This window comes from Amblyomma mixtum, chromosome 1 (assembly GCF_055824585.1).
Source record: "Amblyomma mixtum isolate Tamu chromosome 1, ASM5582458v1, whole genome shotgun sequence".
In the NCBI taxonomy this organism is placed as follows: Eukaryota; Metazoa; Arthropoda; class Arachnida; order Ixodida; family Ixodidae; genus Amblyomma; species Amblyomma mixtum.
In genome coordinates, this window is record NC_143012.1 from 56,702,227 (window position 1) to 56,708,099 (window position 5,873).

The following is a 5,873-nucleotide window of genomic DNA, read 5'->3' on the forward strand; positions in this document are numbered from 1 at the left end:
GTTCATGTAAACATGCAGTCAAGTTGGGCTGACCTTGCTCAACTCGATCTCCTGGCTCGACCCGCCGAAGTCGAGTTCATGTAAACGAGGCTATAGTTGCCTGACAATAGACGGTGTGAAAATAGCAGCTGTTCCTTCAGTTTCCAGGTACGCGCGCGTGGACACGCACGCATACACACACACATACGCGGGCGCACTTTTTCAATCTTTGATCCAACCAAATCGAGTCAAATCGACGCAAGGCAAGAAAGATATACATATCAGCACGCGATGGAAAATTCTGGAGGGAATAAGCAACCTAATGATGCAAACTGTATGCAAGAAAGACGTACGTCTAAAATGAATAAGGGCACGCAGTTAAGGGTCCAAACGAGAGAGGGGAGGGGGTCGCCCTAAGTGCCTACAGAACTATCGCTTTGTAGCCGACCCCCCCCCCCTTTTTTTTTTGGCAGCGTTCCTGCACCCCCCCCCCCCCCCCCCCCCCGTTTTCGTACAATGTCTATAAAAAAGTCTCGAGTCCGCCTTGTGAATGGCATGCATCTAGCTGTATACTGCATTTTTGTGAACCTTGGCAATATTCTGTCTTAGTTGATCGGAATTGGTTGCAAGGTGCCGCCGCATGTACGACGAATATTTGCTTCTGAGGTAAACATATTCCGACACTCTGCGGTGCTAACCCTCTCAATAGCAATTTCACGTCTCTTGCGCAATGTCGATTCATCTCAAAGGTAAACAGAAATTGACAATTGCCCACTTCTCTCTGCCTTTTTCTTTACCAACCATAGTTTATAAGGTTGGACAGGCATCCGCTGAGCGTTGACTAAATTGTATAGCTGTCTTTGTTTCAGCGCTAGAGTTTGCAGGTTACGCTCTAGACCAGGAGTGTTCCGACTACTACTAATATTACTATGCATCAACAGTGACGAAGTAATTGCACGCGCAAAGGACGAGGGCAGAAGGAAGGACGCAAGAAAGGCGCCGATTTCAACTATAAGGTTCATTGAAAAAAAAAACAAAAACAGAAACGCTAGAAATATATACATGGGACATAAACATAAATAATTTGCTTTATATCACACCTTCCTTATTTTTGGCGTCCGCTTTCTCTTTTCGCTTACTTAGTAATTTGCGCTGTGCAATTATGTCGATAATTATCACTAACTCTCCCAAGTTTCCACTGTATCGACTTTGTGCCCTTTGCGATGCAAGCTGGGCAGCATTATTTTTTTTTCCTTTTCTTTGCTCCCACTAATATATGTCACGACATTGAAAACAGTAAAGTCTGTAGTCGGGTAAAACTCAAGAACGGAACGGCACATTCCTTCAAAGGAGGCCCTCCAGATAGTAACATCGACGGTACAGCTTTCTGTGGCTACTCAGCCAAGGCTAAACAAGACAGGGAAGGAAACGGTCCTCTGTTCCCGTTTGGACAAAGACGGTACCCTCTTTGCCCCGGCTCTCCAACTTTTTCCCTTCACCCTTCCCGAACCATAGACCGAATAAAGGAAGCCCCACTCTCTTTGGCTTTGGCAAGGGACAGGCAGAGAAAGAAGCATGCGGAACCACCCCAGCCAACACCTCCCCCCACGCACGACGGGGACTAGCAGCCGGGTTTGCCATGGTTCGTTTGTAATCCTCTGAAGGCAGGCGCAGCAGCAGAAAAAAAAGGGTCAAGAAAGGACCGGACACGTATCTCAACATCTCAACCAAAACCAGTCTCGGGTCGCTGGCGGCAGTGGAACCGCCACCTTACCGTCCTTCCAGCAACACACGAAGCTCGTCCTCAGCAACGTGCTAGACCACGGGAATTTCAGTGCTGTGAGTTTGACGCTGTTTCCTCCTACTTCAGTATGGAACCTGAACGGAGCTTCCTACTTGCCGCCAACGCTCCCGCATTGGCGCTGGCAAGGCACCTCGACGCCCATGCGGCGACGCTCGTGGAACTGGAACTCACGAACAACCGCATCGTGGGTGGAGATGAGCTGTGCAGCTTGACCATCCGCGCCCAGAACCTACAAACCCTCAAATGCCTCGCCTCCTCTGTGGAGGCGCGTAACATCATACGTCTCATCCTGGTGCCTTTAAGCCACCTGACCCGCCTGGAGCTCTCGATGGTTGGCGAGGACGACTACACGCGCACACAGATCGAGGAAATTGGCAAGCCGACCGGGAGTGAATTCCGGAAAACCGTGTCCTACAGCATCCTCCACCTTTATGTCGAGATCGCCGGCGACGCCAACTTCGACCTTCTCGATTTGTTCCTCGAGTACTGCCCGAACGTGACCGATCTTCACGTGCACTTGGTGCGCGGTCCCTTCGACAGCGCCGTCCTGCGGTGCGCCAGGATCTTGGTCAATCGGCCCAACATGGAGACGTTCGCGTTCACTTCTGAGCTGCCGTCGCCACATCCCCTCGAACTGCCGGAGGCGTTCGACTTCGGACACATCGCGCGCGCGTGCGCCAACGTGCTGCACCGGCGCGAGGGACAACGGTGGAACTGCAAGCGTCTCCGCGACTTGGCGACGTCCAATCAACCGGCACTGCCCGAGCCCCTGACCGTGGTCGCCGTCGAGGAGGGCGACCTCGACGAACAGATTCACCAGACCGGCTTGCTAAACAACTGGGGTGCTGTGCACTCCCTCTGCCTCGTCCTGCTGTCGCCGACAGCCCATGGCGGATATCGACATGCGGCCGTATCCGGCTACTTCAACTGGGACGCCCTTAGCGACCTGTTCTTTCTATTCAAGAACCTCACTGAGCTGAACGTTAACTCTTTCCACTTCGCATATGACGTCGACTTTACAATACTGCTGGAAGATTCCCCGTGTAGTCTCCGGGCGCTCTCACTTCCCCCCTGCGCCCTGCGCCCTGAATATGCACTCGAGCGACTGGCGAAGTGCACAACTATCTATGACCTGGACATTCGTTCCGGCTACGACGGCCCCAGTAGAGCTTGCCTCCGTTGTTTGTCTAGGATAGACTTGAGGCCCTTTCCGTTTGAAAGTTTGAGTGTGAGCACTTTGCACGGCCGCCTGACGATCTACAACGCACCGTTGACGTACCTAAATTTCCTCACAGGCAGCCAGATGGCTGAGCTGCGCATTGTTGACGACTCTCCCAATCCGTGTAAAGCCTACACCCAGATAGGGTGGTTCCTGCAATTCAATACGTCTCTGCGTACGCTCGTCCTCTCGTACACGGGTCTCTGCTTCACTACAAGCTCATTCCAGGTATTCTGCAATGCGGAAAGCATTATTTAGTCGCACTGTAGATGCATGAACCTTAAAAGAACTCGGTGTCTTTATTACATGTGTAGATGTGTTGCACGTAGATCCACGTGCCCCAACGTTCTTGATCACTAATAGCTTCCAAGGAGCCAATAAGTGAATTAGATGAGCGGGCTGCCTTTTAGCGCGCACCTGATGCATCAGCAAGGCGATGTCTATGGCGGTAGTGACGACCTGCAATTCCCCCCCCCCCCCCCCCCCGCCCCCCGTAAAATTAGTCCTTGTTTTGATTTTATATGCGCATGCTCTGTAAAAACGTGTTTGCTGGCCGCACGATGTTCAGGTTACGTTTTTTATCACTTTCGTCGCCCAGTGCTGAACTCGAAGCTTAAAAAACTTCACGCAGTAGAACGCTTCATAGTTGGCGCGCTCCGATAACCTGTTTACTGGGGATATAAAAATGCTTGGTTGCTCTCGCCTATGTGCGCCTGCAAGCATTCAGTCACCTGTAAAGGTGCATCTTGTGCAATTTGAGCTAGTACTGCTGCCGGAAAATATGCCGACCAATCTAAGCTGCGTGGCCTGATAATGATGGATATTTGAGGGACGTCGAGCGGAAGGGCTTCTGTGGCCAAAGAACGCCATGGCACAAACTGGTACACATTCTAGTCGAGGTGGAGAAAAAGACAAATTTCCGAAAGCATTTCGCCTGAAAGAAACTGGGCATCAGGTCAGGGAAACGCTTGTACCCATTTTATCGCAAGTGGTTACTCGGATCCACTGGGGTTCGAGCCTGGCCTCATAGTCATGCGACCTGTGCCTGACGTTCTGGGCACTAAGTATACAGCAGTCTTCATCATAATTCAGTGTTTCCGAATGTAAAGAATGTTTCTGCAAGACTCTAGGAAGCAAGGCTACTCTTTGAAACGGCACATTTCGTGCAATGCAACCCTAATCCTGCTCAATTCAACCAGAATACCATTAGGGACGTTAGTACCGGCAGAGACACTATAAAATTTAATTCGTGGCCTTACGAATGGTCTTTAGTAAGCCAGTTATCTGATTCCAAATACCAAGAATAGTTGACTAGTTTGAGCTGCATTCAAAGAGAGGGAGCACATCCAGTGGAAAAATTATTTTTATGACAGCATGTTAAAGGCTATCTACGTGAAGATTAAGCTTGCAGAGCATTAATACTTACGGAAAATGGCGCTTCGTAACAGTTTTCGGGTGTTTTTGCACATGCTTGTAGGCGGACAGGAAAAACTGGAGAAAAGACGCACCTGCAGATCCAAACGGAGACGGTAACTGTGTGTTTGGGCGGGTGGTTTCGTAGTGATGCGATTTTTTTTAGCGAAAGAATATGAAACATAAAAATGACGCGATCACGTAACAAAAGAGTCAGGGTGGGACGAGCCGCAACATGCATTCGTTGGGTATGTTAATGAATTTTGCTTTGCGCTTCGCCAGTCCTTTCGCTCTATATGATGATAGTTCAACCGGTGTACGGATTATAGCTCTAATGCTTTATTGTTGATTATTGCTCGTCTTGCTAGGCATGATAGAATCTCAGCGCACGAGGACACACACAAAACGGCACTGATCAACTTTATTTTAGGCATGGTTTTCATCTGCGCATTATATTTTACAGGATAGTGCATGGTGTTTACAAGAATTATTTAGCCCCGTAACATTCCTGCATTGTTCTGTTGTTTGTTCATGACAGCCGCCGCGATGTCTCAGTGGTTGCGGGGCTTGGCTGCTGACCCGAAAAACGCGGGCTCGAACCGAGCTCCGGGGGTGGAATTTCGATGAAGGCAAAACTCTAGAGGCCCGTGTACTGTGCGATGTGAGTGCACGTTAAAGGACCCCAGATGGTCGAAATTTCCGGAGCCCTTCACTACGGCGTCTCTCATAGCCTTAGTCGCTTTGGGACGTTAAACCCCACAAAACCAAACCAAACCCTTCACTACGGCACCCCTTATAGCCTGACGCTTTGGGAAGTTAAACACCACAGAACATATTTGTTCATGATCTATCGACGGTCCCGAATGGCGCAGATTACATGAGCAATGGAGCCTCCACTCCCTGATGTTGAAGACATGGTGCGATAGGCATATACAGCGCCAGGATTGCGATCGAAAACGCGTGCGTCCGGCTCCAGGTGACTCAAACATTTGGGCGGCAAGACAACTTCGCATGCACCCTCCAAGTGATTCAGTCGAATCCACGCTCGACTGCTGATCTCAGGGGTGTGGGTATCAAATTTTGTCCAGGACGGCCACATGTCGAATGGGATAGAATGAAAAAGGTCCCCATGCTTTCCCCTTTCGACGCACGATAAAGTATTGCAGGTGGCATAAATCATTTCACAGCCCTCCACTGCGGCATCCCTTTAGCCGACGTGTCGCATCGGGGTGTTAAGGGCCGCGTGCCATTACTAGCGAGCATGCAATGGTGCTCTTTCTAAGGAGCGCGATTTCCACAGCCTACCGTAAAAATTCTTTTTTTTTTTCACCCAGGACAACATCTTAAAGGCAAAGACCCTTCGTTACCTGTGCATCCTGTCCAACGAGCGTGTGTCGTACGAGGTCGCCCGGTCTGTCGTCCAAAGGACGGCCAGCAGATTCGAACATCTCGAGGCAA